Here is a 22936-nt window from a genome sequence, read left to right on the forward strand (position 1 = left end):
CCAGCATTCTGAGGAGGAATCGATCCTGCAGCCGTTGAGAGTTGGATACAGGAGACTGAGAAAGTTTTGGCGGTGTTGCAGTGTACTAAAGAATAGAGGGTTATCTTCACCACCTATAAACTGATGGAAGAGGTTGAGTGGTGGTGTACTGTTGTGAGATTTCTAGAGCAATAGAGGACTATGCCAATAGCCATGACTTGAGATCAATTTAAGGAATTGTTCTTCAATAGATATTTTTCAGCTACTGTCAGGGAGGCTAAAGTGGAGGAGTTCCTGAGTCTGAACCAAGGACAGTTATCAGTCAACAGTATGCATAGTGTTTTATAGAGCTCTCTCGCTTTGCTTCGTATATTGTCCCTGATGAGGTAAAGAAAGTGAGGCAGTTTGAAAGAGGTTTGAAGCGGAGTATATTCAAGCAGGTGGTAGTGCTACGGATCCAGGATTTGCCGAGCTAGTCAATAGAGTAGCCTTGGCAGAGGTTGGTGAGTGTCTGGATGTAGAGGAGCAAGGAAAGAGGAAGAGACATGCATCTTCAGGCTACTAGCAGGGTCCTAGAAAAAATCAGTGAAGAAGAGGAAATCATGGTAGGGGACGGAGGTAGAAGACTAGAGGACGTGAGGTTCAGATAGGGCAGGGTCCTCGTGTCTATTAGACTTGTGGAAGGAGACACTGGGGAGAGTGACTAGCAAGTGGAGTTGTCTGATATCGCTGCGATAGACCGGGGCATATGGTACGAGATTGCCCTACACCACCAGATGCAGCTCCTGCTCCTAAACCATACTAAGGAGGCTATCAAGCACCACGTGGAGACTAGAAAAAGAATATGGCTCTAGCTAGAGTGTTCGCTCTAACGCCGGGTGATGCTGAGACGGCAGGTGACGTTGTGATTAGTATGGTTAGTATGCTTACTTTTAAAGTTATTTCATTGTTTGATTTAGGAGCCACACACTCATTTGTGTCATCGGAGTGCACTAGACTATGTGGGGCAGAAACACAGTTGTTAGACACTGAGTTGTTGGTATCTACACCCACTGGGTCAATAGTGAGAGGTAGTAGGGTACTCCAAGAATGGCCAATTGATATTCAAGGGGAAATTTTGTCTGCTGGTCTGATAGTGCTGGACATGCAAGAGTTAGATGTAATCTTCGGCATGGATTGGTTAGCAACTAATTTTGCTAGCATAGACTGCTATTCATAAGAAGTGATATTCAGACCTACAGGAAAAGCAAAATTTAGGTTCGTAGGGTCGCAAGTGCAGTCTTCACTCTAGTTAGTTTTAGTTGGTCAGGCGAGGAGAATATTGCTGATCGGTTGTCAAGGGTTTGTGGCTTTTGTGAAGGAGATGTCAAAGAATGAATTGAAACTTGCTAGCACGTCTGTAGTAAAGGAGTTTATAGATGGTTTTCCAAATGAGTTACCAGGCTTGCCACCTGATCGTGAGGTAGATTTTCCTATTGATCTACTTCCAAGTATAGTGTCGATTTCTAAAGTACCTTACTAGATGGCACCAGTGGAGTTGGCAAAATTGAAGAATCAGCTGCAGGATTTGCTTGATAAGGGCTTTATACGATGTAGTGTATCTCCATGGGGAGCTCCAGTACTATTTGTGAAGAAGAAAGATGTGTCTATGAGGATGTGTATAGATTATAAGGAGATTAATAAAGTGACGATCAAGAACAAATATCATTTACCTTGTATAGATGATTTGCTTGACCAGCTCCAGCATACACGAGTTTATTCAAAGATTGACCTCAGATCTGGCTATCATCAAGTGAAAGTGAAAGTAGAGGACATCTCGAAGACAACTTTTAGGACCAGGAATGGGCATTACGAGTTCTTAGTTATGCCATTTGGTCTGACGAGCGCTCCTACTATATTTATGAATTTGATGAATAGGATCTTTCATCCATATCTAGATCAGTTTGTTGTTGTTTTTATTGATGATGTATAGGTTTGTTTGAGGAGATATGAGGAGCATGAGACGCACTTGAGGCATGTTTTGCAGATGCTATGAGAAAAGAAGTTGTACGCTAAGTTTAGTAAATGTGACTTCTAGCTTAAGAAGGTCATTTTTTTAGGGTATGTTATATCTAGATATGGTATTTATATGGATCCCAGTAAGATTGAGGCGATAGTGAATTGGGCTAGACCGAGGAACGTCCAAGAGATTAGGAGTTTCTTGGGGCTAGCTGAGTATTACCGTCGTTTCATCGAGAGATTCTCAGCATTGTCAGAGCCTCTAACATGACTGACTAAGAAGAATGTCATATTTAAGTGGGACAATAGCTGTGAGAAGAATTTTCAAGAGTTAAAGCAGAGGCTAGTCACAACACTAGTACTGATCATCCCGTCCGGGGGTGAGGGTTATGTCATTTACAGTGATGCATCTTTGAAAGGACTGGATCTTGTATTGATGTAGCATGACAGGGTGGTGGCGTATGCTTCCAAGTAGCTGAAAGAATATGAAAAGAACTACCCTACTCACAATCTTGAATTGGTTGCAGTAGTACATGCATTAAAGATTTGGAGGCATTACCTGTATGGCGAGCGGTGTGAGATCTTCTCTGACCATAAAATTTTAAAGTACTTTTTCACTCATAAGGAATTGAACATGAGATATAGAAGGTGGTTGGAGCTAATTAAGAATTTCAATTGTACCATCAGTTATCACCCAGGGAAGGCTAACGTGGTAGCTGATGTGTTGAGCAGGAAAACTAAGTAATCATTATTGGCGACTATGGAGATCCAGTATCTGATTATGATGGATTTGGAGAAACTAGGTATCAAATTAGTTAGAAGTGATCTTCAAGTATGTCCAATTTAGTAATGCAACCTACTCTATAGGAAAGAATAAAAACTGCTTAGAAAGAAGACCCAGAATTAGTAGAGGTGATGGATAGAGTGCAGAGTAGTCAAGGGGAGGAATTCAGTATTACATACGATGGATCTTTGCGATCCCATTCTAGATTATGCGTTCTTGCTGATACTAAGACCAGGAAGACTATTTTAGAGGAGGCTTACAAGTCTTTGTACACAGTTTATCCCGGCAGTACAAAGATGTATAGATATCTGCGCGAGTCTTATTGGTGGAGTGGTATAAAGAAAGAGATTGCTGAGCATGTAGCCTAGTGTTTGACATGCCAGAAGATAAAAGCTAAGTACCAAAGGCCAGCAGGGTAGTTGCAGTCATTATTTATCCCAGAGTGGAAGTGAGATTATATATCTATGGATTTTGTGTTAAGACTGCCAACGACGTTACACGGTCAGAATGCAATTTGAGTGATTGTTGACCATTTGACTAAGACTGCCCACTTTTTACCTATCAAGATCAACTACTCCCTCAACAAGTTGGTAGAGATTTACATTCAGCAGATAGTTCATTCACATGGGGTGCCAGTATTTATTGTGTCAGATCGAGACCCGCGCTTTACATCAGACTTTTGAAGGAGCTTGCAGGAAGCTCTAGGGTCTCAATTATCATTTAGCACAACATTCCATCTTCAGTCAGATGGGCAGACTAAGAGGACGATACAGATATAAGAGGATATGCTCCGAGCGTGCGTATTAGATTTTGGGGGTAGTTGGACTCAGTTCATACCGCTAGTGGAGTTTGCATATAATAACAATTATCATACTATAATTGTCATGGCACCATTTGAAGCACTGTATGGCAGGAGATGTCGTTCTCCTTTATTCTAGGATGATATGGGTGAGCGTCGTGTTGTGGGGCCAGAGCTTGTACAACAAGCGTGTGATAAAATTTGACTTATCAGAGATAGAATTAGTGCAGTTCAGTGTCAATAGAAGAGTTATGCTGATAACCCTCATAAGGAATTGGAATTCGATATTGGGGATCATTTATTTTTGAAGATGGTTCCATTAAAAGGGGTTATACAATTTGGAAAGAAGGGTAAACTTAACCTTGGGTTTATCAATCCATTTGAGATTCTAGATAAAGTGGGGCCGGTTGCCTATAGGTTAGCTTTGCCACCGGTATTATCCAGGATACAGAACGTATTTCATGTTTCCATATTGAGGAAATACATCCCAGACCCTTCTAATATTATCAGTTATGGTGAATTAGAGCTCAGTGATTAACTAGTGTATAAGGAGGTACTAGTACAGATTCTGGATAGGAAAGTGTAGGAATTACGTAACAAAAAAATTCATCTGATAAAAGTTTTGTGGAGAAATCGTGCAGTGGAAGAGGCTTCTTGGGGATCAGAATAGTAGATAAAGTAGAAGCATCCACAATTATTTCAAGAAGCTTAAGTAGTTAGGTAATATTTCTTTTGCAGGTACATGTAATAGTTAGTAAGTAGCATTTTAGTTTTGAGGGAATTTTCTTTTGTGTATGCAATCTCCCAAAACTCGGAATGTAACCACGGTATTCCTCCACCATAAGTGAGGATAAGTAATAAAATAAGTAGACCGTTTTGCTTTTAAGGGATGATGAGTTATATAAATAGTAAATTTCGAGGACGAAATTTTATAAGGAGGGGAGAATGTAATAACCTGAGAAATTAATCAGAGCCTCGTCGACGAACACAGGGGATTCGTCGATGAGGATACATAAGGATCTCGTCAACGAGAAGACACCAAGAGAGGATTTTTGGAAGTCTAAAATTTGTCGACGATGGGCAGGTTCATCGACGAACTTTCTTCAGGACTTATCGGGGAGATGACTTGTCTCGTAGACGAATCTGGGCCTATAAGTACTTCTAAAATCGGATTTTGATAGACTTTGTAGTGCAAAATCACTCTTTTTCTCTCTAAATGTCTTCCTCCCTTGACTTCGATCTCAGCTCCGTTTCTCACCGGATAAAAAATCTAAGGCCACCACAACGCTCTTGGAGAAGTTCTCTGCAAGTTTGTCAGACCTGATTGTTGGTAGAGTTGGTTTCAAATTCATCCCAAATTCAAGATAAGACTTTTACTTGATATTTGGCTTTTCCCGTAGTTGTCAAAAACATAGTATGCATAGAAATACTAAAGTTTAATTATGGGAAATATTGTTTTTAGGGTGTTGAATGGGGAATCTTGCGGGTGCAAGACTGTTTTCTTGGGGGCTTCTTAGGAGTCAGGTAAAGGGATAAACTAAGCTAGTTGATTATGAAAATTATAAGTATGATTTTATAGCATTTGATTTCAAGGAAATATATGTATTTATATATATTTATGCATTATGTTGGAAAATACTATGAAAAATGATGATATGTTTGAAATATACGAAATACCCATTTTGTGTGGCATAAGTAGATTTTGTGATAAATTACTATTTTTTAAGAATATAATAATGATATGGATTTTATAATGAAAAACCGGCGTACGGGCCGAGAATTTTATATATGTTTTGTCGGCGTACGGGCCGAGCTAGGGATATAATTTGCCGACGTATGGGCCGAGCTATGGATATGATTTGCCGACGTACGGGCCAAGTTATGGATATAATTTTTCGGCATATAGGCCGAGCTATGGATATTTTTTTCCAGCATATGGGTTGAGCTATAGATATGTTTTGTTGGCGTACAGGCTGACGTATGGTAAGATATGAAATGTCGGCATACGGGCCAATGATTTTCTTGATGTATGTAGATATATATATATATATATACAAAATGATGTGATGATATTGATTTGGCAATTAATAGTATGAAATATTCATGTATCACAGTTTCATTATATGTTATATGTTATCAGAACCTGGTTGGTTTGAGTTAGGCTAGCACTTGCACGATACCACTGCTATGTGTTCATGATTATCATGATATTGTGTTAACATTGTTGTACGGAGTAGCATGAGGACGGATAGTCAATGTGGTTTTAAGAAATGTGAGTGCCCCTGGTGTACAGACCAGGTCTGGCAGACCCAGCGGACTTACAGACTGTACTTTTGACTTGGTAGTGGTCGGCCAACCATTGTCATGTCCTACCTTCGGGCCATACAACCCAGTCATGTTGGGGTAATACATGACAATAGCCAGCTAACCTACCATGGTTGTTTTTGCATTATTAGTATATGAGATGGGTTATGATTAAAGAAATCATGTATGTTCTACTATACTATGATTATACATGTTTTTCCCAGAAATGATATATATGATTTTACTGGATATGTTTATGTATAAGATTATTATATGTATAACATAGAAATACTCATGTTGTCACACACTAGTATTAGTTTATTTCTCTTGCTAAGAGGTGTCTCACCCCTGAAATTTCATAAACATTTCAGGAGCCCCAGATAAGAGAGCAGATAAAGCTTTGCTGAGATAGTTATGACTAATTTTCCCTCTCTAAAGGGTATGTATTTTGTGATAGGGCCAGATGGTTTTTACGAGAAGTGACCCTAGGACTCTTTTGGGTGGTTTATATGTGTAATTACAGTGGAGGTAGTAACTCTGGTATTGTGATGGATGGTATTGTATATGGTATTTTGAGCTATTTCTGATTTTATGTTTCCTGCTACTTAGACTTCCGCATTGTGTTTTTGATATATCCCTGGTACCCACAGGTTCAAGTGGATTATGATCTGTTGAATTTGTTATTGTGGTTTATTATATTATGGAATATATATATATATATATATGGAAATTAAGCAGATCGTTACAACAGGAGCTCAGCATTATATGCCGATAGTATGCTCCAGTCACCGCCTTCAGCTGGCCGTAGGTGATTGAGGTGCAGCGCTTTGTTCTTTTCATGCACATCTTGGTAAGTAATCCCAAACCTTTTTTTTTTCAACATTATATATTAGCCAAACAACTGTCTAACATTATAACTGTATTACCTACGCAGGAGGAGTTCGATATGGACATTCTCCACACAAACCATGTGAAGAAGGCACTGGACGTCCAACTATGCAATAAATTTAAGACCTATCATGCAAAAATGCATGAACATTTTCGTGCGATGGGACATCAAGTAGAAACCCACCCATATGATAAGATATCCTAAGAGGATTGGGAGGTGGTGTATCACCATTTTCGTGATCCACACTATTAGGTGGTATGTTTGTATTATAATAACTACGTTAAGCTTTGATGTGGCTAATAAGAATTCACTGCATCTTTTTTGTAGGCTATATGATTGCGCATCAAAATTGTATAATTAGGCTTTAAATTCGAGCATTAAAGATCATAATTTCAATTGAATGTCTAATTATGTATATTATTTTAATTATTAGGCTCATTTGAGTTAATTATCCTATTTTTATCGTAAGTTTACAGACATTCGTATTTCTTTATTGCATGATAATTTTAGAAGATTAAAATCAAGCCATATGCGCATAGATAGGCCATGTACGTGAGTCGTGTGCATGTGTAAAGAAACCCAACCACACGAAGAAGCATGGAGTGAAGGTCGTGAGCTAGGTTTGAAAAGGAAGAAGTTCATGAGATATTAAAGGATGGATATGGGCTGTCCGTGAGATATTAGTACTGGGCTGTGTTAATGTGGAATAAATTTGGAAGCTGGCCGTGTGAGTGCATGGATCCAAAATTGAGGGCTGCCAACAAAGTTTTGCTTCAAACAAAAAATATATATAGTGCAGCAGCTGAGTACAGACGCAAACCAAAAAGGAGAAAAGGGCATAGGCAGGGTCCTTGATGTGACCCGAACATGCAAGCTAAATAGAAAACAAACAACCCGTGTGTTTTGCGTGAGAGGGGTAAGGCGTTGAAGGCTTCACGGCTGGGAGAGTCTTTATTTTGGGGCTAGAACATGAAGAGAGTGGGGCTATCAAGGGAGTGTGCTGGCAGCCGGGTATGTGTGTTTTAGAGGGTAAGAAAGGAAAAGGAAGGGTTAGCAAAAGAAGAAAAAAAAAGTCAAAAAGTGGGGCTAGACTTGAAAAGGGGGAGTTAGGGTTTTCTTTTGGGGGGTTATGCTTGGGAGACCTTGCCGCAGCAAGGGAGAACACATTCGCAAGTTGCTGTGTGGAGCTCACAGCCTCTTATACTCTCTCTCTCTCTCTCTCTCTCTCTCTCTCTCTCGCTCCCTCCCTCCCTCTCTCTCTCTCTCTCTCTCTCTCTCTCTCTCTCTCTTATCCTGTTTATTATTTTTAATGGTTGTTTTAATAAATTGTTTGACTAGTTTTACTGTTGGATTGAATATTTTTCTTTACTTTATTATTTGAGTATTAGATTAATCAGTGACTTGTCTTTATTTTGTTATTTTTGAATGCTTTCAAGGTTGAATTAATTTGTTGTTTTAATTTAGTAGACATTTAGTCTAATGATTGGAATGATTTTAGGTTAGATTAATTAGTTCTTTAGTTTTAGTATACATCTAGATTATTGTTCTTTTAATTTGTTTCTTTATTATTTTATTGTTGCAATGATTTATTATGGAAGTAAATTGATTCAAAAACTTTGAATTGCAAGCATGAGGGGCTAAGTTCTGTAAGTCAGGTTGTGGGTCAATGTCATTTGTTTTCCATGGTTTATTAGTTCTCCTATGATATTACTATTAAACTTTTATTTGGTTAAAGTCGAAAATTGAAGGCATCGTTGATAAATTGCTGGCTTTTATTTCTTGTTTTGTTGTTGACCTTAGGCACATCAAAACCCTGATTTAATCTAGGATTTTAGTCAATTAATTTTTTCGTGAAATTCCGTTGATGCTTAATGAGAGTTTATATTTTCTTCCGTTTGGATGTGACAAATTTACTTGAGCTTTTGTCTGAAAATTTCATCTTATTAAAGTCATGATTGGATTAACAAGAAAAGGAGTAAGGCCTAGGGAATTAGTAAATGATGGAAGCAAAAGGACGTTGAACTTGTAACCTAAGTGTTTGGTAAATTGTTTCAATTAATCTGTTTAGATTTGGCTGCGTTAGTAGATTTTTATTTTTGGAACTTTGATAAAATTTTAGTCTCATCTTAGCATTTTTCTCAAGCACTTCCTACTTTGTTTACTGTTTTGAAAAACATAAAAAAAACCGAAAAGATTTTCACACCACATTTTACAACAACAGGTTTTCACTAAACTTTCACAAATACTTTGATACTCAGCGGTCCCTGTGGAATATGATCCCAACTCATCGTTGATACAACTTGACACTCTGCACTTGGAAGCACAACTCAGAAAGAGCCGCTATATGTGAAAGAAATGCTGCGAACCGCAGCAAACCCCCTACGACGTGTTGCGGTGGTTTGAAGTTATTCGTAAATCATCAAAGGGTAATTTCTATATATTAGACTATCTAACCATTACCTGAATTAATATTAATGATGTTTTATATGATAATGTAGTGTGATCCCAAGACTGGCGTAGAGGAGCCACTTGCAGATCTTTATCAGAGAACACACCAAAGGCGATCGGGGGAGTGGTGTTACGGTGTGCAGGGCAAATATGTAAATCAAAGAAAATACTTAGTTTAAATTTTGATTCAAAACATCAAAATTGTATTCTTATTTATTTATTTTTATCATTTTCCTAACTAAAAATAGGTGAGGATGGTCGAGCTGAGGGATGCACTTGTTACATAGGGAAACCAACAAATGACGGATTACCAAATAACCACTCAAGTGCTTAGGGAATGAGTCAGGGGCTGGGTGAAAGGTCTTGGAAGTGAATACATCGCCCCTACAACATCATCTTCTATGGGTACGGCAGCTCGTGCTGAGATGGAACGAGCGCATCGAGATGTCGAGTCTCGGGCGGAAGAGATGGTTTAGTGGATGCATACGATAGAAATGGAGAACCAGCAATTGAAATACAGGGTGTCTAACGTCATAGTGGAGAACCAAAGTTTGAAAGACATGGTGTCTAATGTCTCAATGGAGAACCAGAGTTTGAAAGACAAGGTCTCCACCATTGAAGCCACGCTCACCACAATTTTAAATAGTTCAAAGAAATGTGTGTCAATCTCGACCAGATGATGCACGTGGCTCCTCTCATTAGAAGGTATGTAAAACGTAGTTTGAGCTACATGCTGGTAGTTTTGTTGCTTGTTTAATTCTATTTATATGCTGAATTGTGAATTGTTAGGAGATACTAGAACTGTATTGCTTGTGCTGTTGGGACTTGATTTATCTTTTTCTGTTGTTTCATATATGTGTAGATAGGCCCTAGGTTGTGTATTACTGCTGCTTGCTTAGCTAAACCTAGAAGGAACTTTTGTGACTTGCAGGTTTGGAAAATGTTCTATCTACAAATGGCATGCTACCGAAATTTTGTTAAATTCCAATGCTTAAGTTTGAATTGGATTAAATGTAGAAGGATGTCTATGTGTTATGTGACTAGTATAATTTCCATGAGTAATAGTGTCATACCAACATGTGCAGTGATGCAAGCATAGTGAACAATAAAAATGAATGCATGTACAAGCCACCACACCGTTGACACCTATTTTCTATTTAATAGTGGTGGCTTATGTTGTTCATTTTGGTATGCACTGCAAACAATATATTTTTTTCCTATAGGTTTTGTCATCTCCTTGGGCTCAAAAAATGTTCACTAGCTAAAATATTCTAGATTAACTTGTTCAAAGCTATTGCCTTTTTATTCATAATTTTTTGTGTGCGCGTGCATATGTATGTGTGTGCTATTGCCGCTAATGCCTTACTCTTTGAAAAACTGACCTTTACTGGCCTAAGACTTGAGTCTAAACCTTTCTCTGAAGAGGGATCTGTCTTATTATGGATCCAGTGATATGGTAATATTGTAGTATATTGTACTTTCATGCAATTACCTATGGTTTTCTTCAAGCTTAATAGTCTCAGTAAGTACACTGCAGCTTGTATTTTTCAGTTTAGAATATTTATTTCATAATTAATGTTACAAGTCATCATTTTGTGCTTAGCTACTTCTGCATGTTTTCATGTTGATGAAATAATGGTTGAAATTGGTATTGTTTCCATTCCATGGTTCCCTCAATCAATTCTATTGTTCTGATCAAACTGTAAATTTTATAGGTCTGAATTTTTATTGGTGCTTTTATGATAATGATGTAAATGTTCAAGAAACATCAAGACAATTAATTAAATTTCAATTCAAAAAGAAATTTTTGGAGTCTTGATTCACAGAAATCTCAATTTCAATATGGACTTCAATTTTATTTAAAAAGAAATGATGGAAACCTATACAAATGATGGCAACCTTGAAGGAACTTTGGGAGATGTTAATGGCCATGATTATGCATAATTTAGATAAAACATAAATTGAAAAAAAAAATGTATTTATTGACTAGTATATTGTATTTATGGTACATAAATTGCATGTGTCCAACACGTGAAGAAGTAAAGAACATCCAAATCATTACAATAACCATCTTACATTCATTTGATTGTCCAAAATCATCATTATAAAATGTGAATCCAACTGTATCTTCATGGTTGTTCAAAATCATTGTTCTTATCCCAATAACTTAGATATTTGAATGAAATCTTATATTTTTTAGTGTTTATATACTTCACTAATTATAGGTTACAAAATATTGAGCAAGGGTGTACATGAGTATAATATGATCATTATAAATTATTAAATGCTAGTTATTGTGTCATTATATTTTATCTATTTTCTATCACTATAATTTATTTAAATAACTTCATTATTGGCATACTTTAAATTTTAAATGTTATTATTACTTATAATGCAGTTTAAATAACTGTAAACCCCCAACCACATATATAAACGAATATGACATCCCAATCTCATTTAAAAGAAAAGTATGAACTAAGAACTATAGCCGAAGTTTCATAATTTTTGAAATCATTATAAACTGGAGAAATTTCCCAAGACTCGAGGTGATGTGTCCAAAATTTCAACCAAAATTTTGAAAGAAAAGCAACATTAGTTTTGTTTTCTTTTGAACCCCCTTTCAAAATTTGATATTTTGAGTATATTTTTGGAAAATTTGGTGAAATCGTCTCATGTATCAAGATGTAAAGGTTTTTTTAAAAGAATTGAGTCAATGCTTCTTTTATATGAGAGTTCGAAATTATGAAGTCATTCAAGAAAGCCCATAACTCTGAATGATTTGACTTTATATGCTGTGTAGCAAGAGCTATCATCTTATTGCATATGAAGATATATCCATATTGAAGTGTGTATTGTGTGCTAGAGAATTGACAAAATGAATGAAGCTACTCATTGGCCACAAGCTTACACTTGTTGTTGTCATGGTACAAAAGTAGGATGGTTGAGCTCACTATGTAAAATGCACACATATAGGACCTACTTAACTACATATAAATATATAATTGATTAGGGTGAGCATTGATTCTATGGTAAGTGTGTAACATCCAAATCCGAAGGTTCAAAAGTTTGGAAATCTCTCCACGTGTGGAGTTAAGATTGCACAAATGGTGCATTGCGCTAAGTGTTGCACAACATATAATACATATACAGGTGTATGCACACACAAATGCTTTTTATTGACATTTATAATTTTTATCTGTTTCTCACTTCTGTTTTTAGTTAAAATATCTATTTTCTTTTCTCTTAAGTCCACTTTCATGAATCAATACTTTCTTTTTTGACGCATCTCTGAACCTTACTGCAAAGTTTTTAAGACTAGTGAAATGACATTTCAACTTTAGTTGAGGATAGAACCCTTGACCAAAATAGACTGCATGTGAACTTTAGAATAAAAAAATGAGGTATTGAGTTGGCCCCGCAGTATCATTGTTGGGGTTAGTGGCCAATGGTTCACTGCCAAGTGGTTAAGATGATAGCAGGTTACAATTTTAAAGTCATTTACATCATGATAATTGAAATTAGGAATAGCTTCCCAAGAGGGGGGTGAATTGGCTTTTAAAATATTTCTTTTAATTCTCTTTTAGAATTTTTAAACTTATTTTATTTCTTTTAACCAATTTGTGACTTATTTGTTTAATTTGTTAAGCACTCAAGAACTTAGTTTCTTTATTTAATCCTTAACCATACAAATATTCAATCATTCAACCAAACCAATCAACTATAATTAGAAAGCAAACAAACAAGTCAATGCACAACACTTATGTAATATAAAAACTCAAAATGATTGTTTGTTGATATTTGCCAAATTTGAACCAAGCCCTCTAGTGAATGAGAATTTATGCTTGCTGATGTAAAGCCCTATACAAATGAATCCAATCACTCTTTCCAAATATTTAGAATTCAAATAAACTCTTGGTAAATTTATCATTGGGATGTTAACCAAATAACATATTCTCGCATGGTTTCCGCAAGATATGGTGTAACCAACGTACTCCCTTTCTGTTTCCGCAACCCAAATCAAAATTAAACCTTAAGTTTGTTTGATTTCCAAATATACGTAGTTTATATGATTTTCAAATTTAAACCATCCACACAATTTAAATATGCACTGAAAATAAGAATAGGGAAAGAGAAAGTGAGACGGAGATTTTTACGAGTTTCAGCTTATAGCCAGCCTACGTCTTCGCCTTTGGCAAACCACCAAAGGATTCACTAAACCTATTTTGTTGACGGGTGGAACAAAACCTGATTACAAGCCATACCCCATGCTAAAACACTCCTTCACTAGGCTAGAGCTCGCCTCTCCAAACGATGTCCCCTCATTTGGTCACTCCTTTAGGCTAGAGCCCGCCTCTCTAAGCAATATCCCCTTGCTTAGCCAACAATCCAAACAATCCTTGGAATGTCAAATAATTACACGAAATACAAGATAAGATCTGCGTACAAGTATACTCTCTCAAAGAGCAAGTTAGTACAATTTTAGCACTATATACTTGAATGTAAAATATCAATATGAAATTCAATGAAGCTTAAGTGTAGAATTCACCAATATCCTTCTTAGATGAGGATTAGCAGTAAGAATTCAGAGAAGGAAGGATTAGCACTTCATAATATCTTAGAAAAAGAGATTTGCAATGAGTGAGGAAAAGAACTTTGGAAGAACAAGAATGCTTTCAGCTTTTTAAAATAGATTTTTCAATTCTTGGATATGTTTTAATTTGCAAAACCATGTATTTATAGGCTTTCAAACAAGTTTCCATGTTGCTAAAGTTTTCTTAGAGAATTTCCCAAGTTGTTAGAAATTTTTGGAGCCCAAACGGCTATTTTTAAAATATTAGATTTAAAAAAAATTTGTTCGTTGAACAGTGTTTAGATGTCTGAAGAGAGGGTTCAGACATCTAAAGTGTCGAGTTCATATGTCTGAAGTGTCGGGTTCTGACGTCTGAACAGCTACTACCTATTTCAGTTCTGTCCCAAAAAATCTTTAGACGTCTAAGCTTATTCTTCAGACGTCTGAGGTCGTTCTGTGTGCTGTTCAGATAGCTAAAGTTCCTCCCGTGAAAAGTGTTCAGATGGCTGACAGCTGGGACCCCACTTTAGTGTTTTGGGTATAACTTTTTATGTATAACTCCAAATTAGGTGTTCTTGATGTCAAAAGAAAGTTAAGAGAAAATCTTACAACTTTCATGTTGAATAAATTTTAAAATAAGGTGATTTTGATAGATAAAAATTCACCTCAATGCAGATATATAAAAACTAACAGCATTTGGAAAAACTCTTTTTGGTGCTTTTCATTCTAAAAATGATTTTAACCCTTTTGAAATAATTTTTGACCTTATAAAAATATTTTCCAAGTATTTTAAAAGGTATCTAGGTCCAAGAAGTTAACCTAAGAGTTTCAAAATATTTCAAACGATATTTTAAACATTGAAGCACTTTCATGAGACTTCAAAGACATTAACATACTAGGTTTTTGAGTCTTCATGCTTTGTCCTTAAATTGAGTCCATCTTTTCTTCAAGTTTCCATTCTTTGAGCTTTCTCACTTTTCCTTTATTTGGCTCTTTTTGCTTTAATATTCCTTGACTTTCAACAACTCATTCATGTCCTCATAATCTTCAAGGTTTAATATGTCATCTTTAAATCCATACTTTGACTCATTTAAGCTTCATTTGATACTTGTGAGCACTTTGACCTTACTTTCTCATATATGAGCCCTGAAATATCATTACTCACACAAATACGTTAAATTTCACTTGTTTGTTAGTATCAAAACAAGATTTTAAGCCTTGTAAGGCCAACAATAATGATTTTTTTTTTTATGTAAGCTATCAAATCCTAGTATATAATTGTTCTATTATTATGCATTGAAAATTCAGCATCTATACCTCATACTTTTAAGTCTAATATATGTGAGCTTGATAAAGAGATTCAGGAATGGGTATACTTGGGAAAACTAATCATGCAAGAAATATGCTTAAATATTGTCAGCTTGTAAAGTTTATACATGATAAACTTATAATTATACCCACCCAGTCACATGTGGAGAAGTCAGACACTTACATTTTTTTAAATAAGTAGATTGCCCCACAATTCACATTTGGTCATTTCTAACAGATGTACCTGCAGATACATACATGCACTAAAACATGTACACATGCATTGATGTAGTGCATGCACACACTCAGGGTGAGCACCCCTTATTCAAAAATAATAAACTTAAATTCTATGGGTTTATGATGCATATATTAGGTAAGTAATTCCCTAAAAATAATAATAGACACCTACTTGAAATACCTAATTTGAAATAAAACTAAAAGCAAATAAATTAAAATCAGTATCTTTTAATGAAGCATCTCTCTTTCCCGCCATCGGGTAATAAACATTCTAAAAATGTGCACGTGTGTGTTTGTTTAATTCTATTCATATGCTGAATTGTGAATTGTTAGGAGATACTGAAATTGTATTGCTTATGTTGTTTAGGACTTGAATTATCTTTTCTACAATTTCATATATACGTAGACAGACCCTAAGTTGTGTACTATTGCTGCTAGCTTAGCTAAACCTAGGAAGAAATTTTATGATTTGCAGGTTTGGAAAATGTTCTATTTACAGACGGCATGCTATCGAAAATTTTGTTAAATTCCAATGCTTTCTTAACCTCCTCCCAAATAAATCTTCCAAACACTATAGCCTACAAGTAATACAGGAGCCTCCCGACCAACTCCTTAACTAAAGATCTAACAACATTAAACTCCCAACTTAATACCTAATTAGGGAAACAAAGATCAAAAACATGCATAAAATCTAGTCAAAATAAAGATCTTTATGCATGTATGTATGTTTGTACGTATGTGTGTATGCAATCATTACTGGTTAGAGTATTCTGAACTGTTTAGTGTAAACACCCAGGTTTGTAATATATCTCTATGGAAAATGTCATATTTACAGGGGAAATGCTATTAAAATTTTTTAAAACTTCTATAATTTTGGAAAACATAATCCTATGAACTTTCACACATATCATTGTCTTTTTTTTTGAGTCATACGGTTGTCTTGAGCATGTTGAGCATCTGTATGATGCAAAAATCTTCTGAATTGCATGCTTTTGTGACTTGTAGATTTGGGAAATATTCTATTTATGGACGCCATGTTGCTGAAAATTTGTTAAATTTCTCCCAAAATAATCAAAGTCATATACCATATTTGTGAGAATGATTATAGTGTGCTGAGTGTTAAAACATTTTTGAAAGGATGAGTGAAGTTCAAATAAATTGTGAACTCCATCTCTAAATTTACTTTTGCAAATGTTAAGTGAAAATTCTAACAATAATAGACTCATTCGCATTATTTTATTATTATAGTTGTTTTTGAGTCCAAAAGAAGTCATGTAAACCTCAACATCAGATTTTATTTTTTCATAGAACTATAGTCTGATATGGATTGTTTGTGGGATGTATAAACATATTGCATTATTTAATGTTGATTATATGAAGATCTTGTGCACTAATAAAATTCATTAATTACTAGTTGAATTGTTGTGAATTGTTTGTATAAACACCTAGGTTTCAAACATATTTCTATGGAAAATGTTCTATTTACAGGAGAAATGTTGCCAAAATTTCTCAAAATTAATAAAATTTAGCAATTTAAAATAGTATTATTATTTTTTTCAACTTTGTCCGAATGTTTGTTTATTTTTCTATCAAATCATTGATACTTATAGTACGTATACGTTCAAAAGTCGTGTACTAATTTTTTTTAATAATTCTTAATTTGTAAGGCTTGCGGCTATCATGCCATCAATACCATCCCATGCACTATAGAAGGATGTAGCTTTTGATATATATATTTTTTTTGTTTTTTTTTTTGTTTTTTGTTATCTAAACATATGAGATTCATGTATAAAACATTCAGAATTTGTATAATTTATTTGTATTTGATTTTGAATTAAATTTTTAATAATTTGTGAATCTTTTTGATAATTATGGTTTAACGTTTTCTATGCAAAAATGTAATTACATATTTTCATAGGAATTATTGATTTAAAAAACTATTAATTTTCAATTAATTAGTGGCAGTTTCTATAGATATTAGTGAAGGATCAAAACTGTCACTAATACTATACTATTAACGACGAATATTGATCCTTCACTAAAGGGCAAGTATTAGGGACGATTTTGATCCTTCACTAAAGCCCAACTATTAGTGATGAATTATGATCCTTCACTAAAGGCTAATAAGTATTAGTGATGGTTTTGATCCTTCACTAATACTCAACTATTAGTGACGAATTTAAAATCATCACTAATACTATATTATTAGTAACGAATTATGATCTTTCACTAAAGGTTATAAGTTTTAGTGACGGTTTTAATTCTTCACTAGTACTTTACCATTATTGATGGTTTCAGGATTCGCCACTAATAATGGATTTGTCACTAATAGTAGATTATTAGTGACGTTTTTTATCCTTCACTAATACTACAGTATTAGTGACGGTTTTAAAATTCATCACTAATACCCTACTATTACTGACGAATTTGTGCCGAGCCAATATAGAATTTATAGTGACGGTATTGGAGTTTTAGTAACGATTATAATCCATTACTAATACGACATTATTAGTGACAGTTTCAAAATCCGTCACCGCAGATATAACAACTAATTATTTGTGACGAATTTATAAGTATTAGTGACGGTTTTAATCTTTCACTAATAATCTTATTTTTTGTAGTGCACATACCTAACCACTTTTACACACACACATACATCATATGATGCACACACACATAGAAGAAGAGGAAGAAGATGAAGAGGAGGTTGTTGGCCAAAAATTTAATGCTGCTTATATATCATATGACCATCTTGCTCGATTTGATTGAAACAAGTCATGCCATAGCCTTCCTTCATTATTTTGAGAAAAAAGTTGAGACCAAATGATTTTTGAATGACATAATATGTTTTCTAGAAAAAACTCTAAGATATCATCCAAACTAAGTCTTAAAAATTATTGGGTATTAGCTTAGTTTCATCAAAATTAAATCATAAATTTGATAGATGAACTCTACTCGTACTTATAAAATGACAGATGAGTTCTGCAAAATAATGAAAAATAAATTTTGCTTACAATTGACTAATGGGTTCCACTATAATCAATAGCCAAGAAAAATGTGATTTTTAAAATTCTCCAAAACTTAGAAATGCATTATGAGACTAGGTAGTGGAGGACATCTCATATGGATGAAAAGTACTCAGTTCTCCTAGTACCTTGAAAGTCATTGACTGATGGATACCATTCATTTTTCTATTAAGAGGTGTAACTTATACATCCCTTAGAATAATATAGTTGATGGGACATATAATTTTGATGGGACATTTAATCCTTACTTGTTGATGGGACATATAATTTTGACGGAACTTTTAATCCTTTAGACTTTGGAGAAACTTATAAAAGGAATACGTATAGCCGACATACTTTAAATTTTATAGAAAAGTTATAACTATATTACTTATACATTATCTTAATATTCTCTTCAACTAGAAGAAGATTTTTGGAGCCATGGAGGTCTTTCAGGTTTCTTTATCTTTTTTGTTTGGATATCAATTTCAATTTTTGATGATGAACAAATTGTATTATTATGACCTTTTAGGAGTGCATGGGACTGCAATGCCCTAGAAAGAAAATCAATTAACATTGTCCCTTCTCCAAAATAATACTGAGTATGGATCTGTGACATCACTGGTTTCCTGACAGGAGGAGATGGGACGTCTTAGATAGGATCCACCATGTTGCAACTAGTCCCTTCTTACTGTATGGAAATAGCACTAATCCCCCTCCCCCTCTCCCTCTCCCTCTCCCTCTCCTCGGCTTGCGACAGGAATTGATATGTCATGAGAACTTGACGCTTGCAAAACCAACCTTCACCATTCTTGCTTCGGCATGGATTGAATTTATTCAAAGGTTAAGAAGGTTTTGATCCCTCTCCCTCTCCCTCTCCTCAATAGGCTTGCGTCAGGAATTGATATGTCATGAGAACTTGACGCTTGCAAAACCAACCTTCACCATTCTTGCTTCGGCATGGATTGAATTTATTAAAGGGTTAAGAAGGTTTTGATGATAATGAATGGCATGATAGGCCCAAATTACCCAGATTATTATTTACCTCGGCCAGAGGTGCTGCTCTGTGTCCTCGTGCTCATCATCTTTAAACATAAGGAAAGAAAGTAAAAGAAAACTAAGAGGGGTCCTTTTCTTCTGTAGTCGTGCTGGTCTTTTCAAGGGGTGGGGGCAGTAGCTAGCCAGCGCAAAGCATGGAAATTTCGTGGGACGGAAAGCCAACCTTCAAATCTAGCACCGGCTCTAGAAACAACCATTTTTTAGAGCCTTAGGATTCTTGTTTCTTGAAAACAACGTGGTTGAGGTTGAGCAGTCGATTCAAAGGTTCGAATCATGGACCATCCGACGCCGTCCACTTACTGTGAAGTGTGAACCCACCACGCAAATGCATGCATGGCCCGCCTACAACTCCTTATTGCTGCAAATTGCAATCGCAACCTATTCTTGCTTCTTTTATTTATTTATTTATTTATTTTTTTGGCCTATTAGGTGATGGGCTCTAAGCTTAACCTACAGCATGAGAGCTCATGTTAAGTCCTTTGTTTATTTTAACTTATTTTCAAAATTGAACGTAAAAAGAGGCTGAAAGCTGTCATAGCCATAAATTTTAACCACATACCCAAAAGGCATGATTTTAAAATCCGAAGTAACATCATTTTTTTTTTAATAAAAAAATTGGGTTAGTGAGATTAGTTAAACTGATAGTTCAGTTATTGTCATTTATTAAGAGAGCCAAATGAGTATTGAAAGACAGAGATAACTGGAAACGTGTTGGATTTAGTATGTAATAGTATATGCGTTATTTATTTGATAGTTAAATTAAAAAGCAAGAGTAAAGAATTAGTAGAATTATTATTACTATTATTATTATTATTATTATTATTAATATTAGTTAGTGGGAGTCATGGTCCAGCTACAAGTTTTAAAACAATGCTAAAATGTCTATTAAAAAAAAAACTTGCTTTTCTAGTTTAAGTTGTTTATTCTATTGTTTTGCAGTTCAAAACGTGTTTCTCAAAGAAAACCAATATATGATTAACTCAGTATAATTAATATTGTTATGGGATAGAGTTAAAATTATAGATCCAAATGGGATCAATTCATGAAATCAACTAACACGTGAAAAAAAAAAGGAAGAGAATTTAGGTATATTTCCAAGAGGGGGGTGAATTGGGTTTTTAAAATTTCTTTATAACTTTGTTTTACAAATTTCTTTGTTAAGTATTAACCCAACAAATTGACATTTAGCAATCACACAAACAAAATAACATTGATCAACAATCAATCAAAGTTCGATCTTTTATGATGTTAAAGACCACCTTGATTAAAATCTCAGGGTTTCAATTATTTAAAATCAGATTTTTCTTACACAATGGATAGTTACAATTCAAAGATTTGATTTTGTAAAGCCTTAACTTTCATTTGATTAATTTAACAAAAATCAACTTCAGTTTGTGATATTCAAATTCAGTATTCAATATTACTCCAAAATTTAAAGCAACCAACAATCAATAAGATAATGTGCTAATTTCAAATATGAACCACACTTAATATTTCAACAGCTTTCAATATGCAACAAGTATTTAATAATCATACACCAAGGTTATATACTTGCAGTAAATTAAAGTGTGTAGGGAGGAAGAGCAGTAGACCATATTTTTACAAGGTTCGGCTAGCAGCTTACGTCCTTGCCTCAAGCAACTACTATGAGGATTTTTGTTGACCTTATTGGTCATACCTGGTTTTGATTCTAAAAAATACTCAGGTATTTATTGTCTATCAAGTTTGTGTGTAGGTTTATATTTGCATGATCACTTAATGGCATGAGAAGACTTAAAGACTAAAAAACCCAGAAGATTTATTCTTGTTGTAATTTACTTTATGCTCATTCGGGTCTATAATAGTAAGTTATGAAAAGGTTTATAATAAACAATGCATATCATGCATATAGATGCAATAAGCTCAAAAGACCTTAGAAAGACTCTAGGTCCTTACACATACACATAAGATAGTTCCCAAAATTACATATATTATGAGGAGAATTTATTGAAGTAAAGCTGGACTTATAGAATAAAATCAATGAGGCTTCGGGCGACTGAACTATTGTATTCAAAACACCTCAAACTACCGAACCATTGACTAGTCAGCAAGTTGACTTGGTTTCGAGCGACCGAACCAAAATGACTGCAACGTCCTTGGTCAACCGAACTCATAATCTGACTTTCCCCACCAACTCGGCAGCCCAAACTTCACGTTCAAAAATGTCTCAGGCTACCGAACATATGAGTTTGGTAAATCAAACTCTGAACCAGGCGACCGAACCTCATAAAAAATGGAAATCACCTTCGGTCAGCAAACTGAACCCACACTCAGGCGACCAAACTTCAAAAATCAACATTTTCGATTGTGTTCATTCGAGCGACCGAACCGTGAATCAGACACACGAAACTCTCGGGTTATTTTAATTTTTACCGCGGTTAAGAGAAGTTAAACGGGGTTAATTTTCTTAATCAATTTTAAAACATTTTTAATAATTACCCCTATGTCCTCAACGGTCAAAATTTAGCCATTCTCTATATAGGGGTTCATTTGCTTAGATTAGCCAATAAATTAGCAAACTGATTACCAAAAAACTCTCTTAAGATTTCCAAATCTTATTTTCTCATACTAAGCCCATACACTCAAATATTTCCATTCCTTTGAGATATCTAGCATTGTGAGTGTTTTATTTATTGAATATTATTGCTAGAAACCCTTGCATGTTCTTGTTTATTTGATTTTTATTTGAGGGTTAAGCAAAGATTTTTACAACTTGATTTTATATAGTAAATCTTTGGTTGGGAAAAAATCTCATAGCTTTGTGGGTCTTTGCATTATTATTGTAAAAATCATTAGGGCTTGTATTTTTATGTGCAAAAATATTTTTTACAAGCTCAGATTTGAATATCTCCTTGTGTTTGATATTGATAACACTATTTTTTAGATATTCTAAATTTCCATTGGCTTGAATCTTTGAAATTCTAAATTGAGATTGAGATTTTATCATTACTTAGTTTCAAAGACTCGTTTGTAGGTACACTCTTGTGCTTGATTTGCGATAATCACTTTTCTAGGTGTTGATTGCACATATACACCATTGAGCTTATTGTTCTTACATGATTGGTGCGTTCTGACTGTTACTGGTACAGATCTATTTGATTAAGAAGCATTTTATTTGTTTGCATCTTGTGTTGAAATACTGTTGTATTCCAGGCATGGCTTGAGGGGGTGGTAATCCAGCCCGAAAGTATTGGTTGTAAAGGTTGAGGTCAGCCCTGTGCTAATTGACCTGGTTGTATTTAGGTGCCGCTAGACCCGTTAAGTGAGTCCATAGTGTAATCCTTGTGCTAGTAAGCCAAGGCGGGGACATAGGCGGTTTTCTGAACCTCAATAACATTTCTGATGTCGTCTTTATTTACCGCTTTACCCTGCATGCTTAATTAAATCACTTGTGTAATTTAATTTCTGCTGAATATATATACTGATTTATTTTATACGCACTAGATTGACCCTAGGCTTGTGTAATACTGTTGTTAGTGGATTAACTTAGGGGATTAAATTTTAAAATACCAATTCA

This window comes from Malania oleifera, chromosome 6, assembly GCF_029873635.1.
Source record: "Malania oleifera isolate guangnan ecotype guangnan chromosome 6, ASM2987363v1, whole genome shotgun sequence".
Lineage (NCBI taxonomy): Eukaryota > Viridiplantae > Streptophyta > Magnoliopsida > Santalales > Ximeniaceae > Malania > Malania oleifera.